General features: G+C 38.5%; 1 non-coding gene across 1 annotated transcript; it reads right to left on the minus strand.

Moving 5' to 3' along the window:
• Window positions 1–918: 918 nt before the first annotated feature.
• On the minus strand, window positions 919–1100 carry LOC117875659. The gene has a single exon (XR_004645313.1). It is a non-coding gene; the product is annotated as a U2 spliceosomal RNA (small nuclear RNA).
• Window positions 1101–1489: the final 389 nt, after the last annotated feature.

Raw genomic sequence — 1489 nt, forward strand, 5'->3', positions numbered from 1 at the left:
GCTAGGTTGTCTGGTCTTAAATATGTTTTAGTAACATCGTATGGAGGAAATTCATGACTTCACATGTAATGTTAACACATTTTACAATTATATTAATAATCAGTGTATTAGCTTGCATATGATACCTGTTGGATAAATATCATGTCAGAATGTTGAGCGTAGTGAGTTGGTTGGGTCTGATGAGAGACAGTGTACCCTATGACAGTGAGCATTAAAAGCTCTTGGGATCACACCTAGTCATTCATTGCCAGCCACCTTTCCCTTCACCTGTGTTACCTGTTATTATGAGAACACCAGTCATGGTGTTAACCTAATGCAGCAAAGATATTATATACATTCCCTTCCTTGATAGCTGCTGTAGTGTAAGCTGCCATACACATCTGTGGTACTATATAGAATATCAAGGTTGGAAGGGACCTCAGGAGGTCATCTAGCCCAACCCCCTGCTCAAAGCTGACAAATCTCCAGACAGATTTTTTGCCCCTAGATCACTAAATGGTATCCTCAAGGATTGAACTCACAACCCTGGGTTTAGCAGGCCAATGCTCAAACCTCCCACCCAATTTTTTTTATATGTGACCTCAAATATTACCAACTGCCCCCCCACCAAAAAAAAACCCAACCAAACAAAAAAAACCAACCAACCATCTCCCCACCAGACCCAGAGTGTGGAAAGCATTTGTCCCTAATACTGTTGAAAAGACTCACAGCAGAAAGAAGGATTCCCACCTTCTTAAATAATCCTCTAGCAAGACAAAGAACTTCACAACTATAGACTCACAAAACACTCCCAAGAAATTGTAACAATAGTTTGTCATAAAGAAACCAAAGGGCTAGAGACTTCAGATTTTTCAACTACTTAAAAAAAATCTGCTTTAAAGAAGCATTGTCACAGTTAACCAGAAGATTCTCCCCAAAAGGAGATGCACCAATCCTGGAGGCACTGCAATGCATGGGGCAGACAGAGCAAGCTTCTGCTCCAGCCCCCTATTTCAAAAATCAATTTAATATACAGTCCTCAAATAAAGGATACATCAGATATTTAACTGATAAGAACAGACACTACACTTTGATCTTAGCTCCAAGGAGCCAAGAAGTATCTGCACTGGAATTCCTACTAGGCAGGAGTTACAATATAACAATCCAGGGTTGTTGCCATTGCAGACAGAACCAAATAATATTTTTTTGGTACAGTTTGCCATTTTAGTAGAGGTGTTCCATTGTCTGGGAACATAGTGAAAACACAGTTCAGTTCCACACACTGAAAGCTCAAATATTATTTTTATCTATCTCAGTTGAAAGCTTCCACCATGACAGACAAAGGTTTACAATACAAATATAACTTTATTGAGTTATGGTTCAGGTTAAAAGGATACTTTAGGTATAATAAAGCCACATAATTCCACAAATTCAGCTCTTGGATGTGCATGCTTAGCCAAGAACAAGAGTAAGCCCTCTATATTTGTTTATTCAAATAATTAAATTACTA

The sequence above is a fragment of the Trachemys scripta genome, chromosome 3, assembly GCF_013100865.1.
Source record: "Trachemys scripta elegans isolate TJP31775 chromosome 3, CAS_Tse_1.0, whole genome shotgun sequence".
NCBI classification, from domain to species: domain Eukaryota; kingdom Metazoa; phylum Chordata; order Testudines; family Emydidae; genus Trachemys; species Trachemys scripta.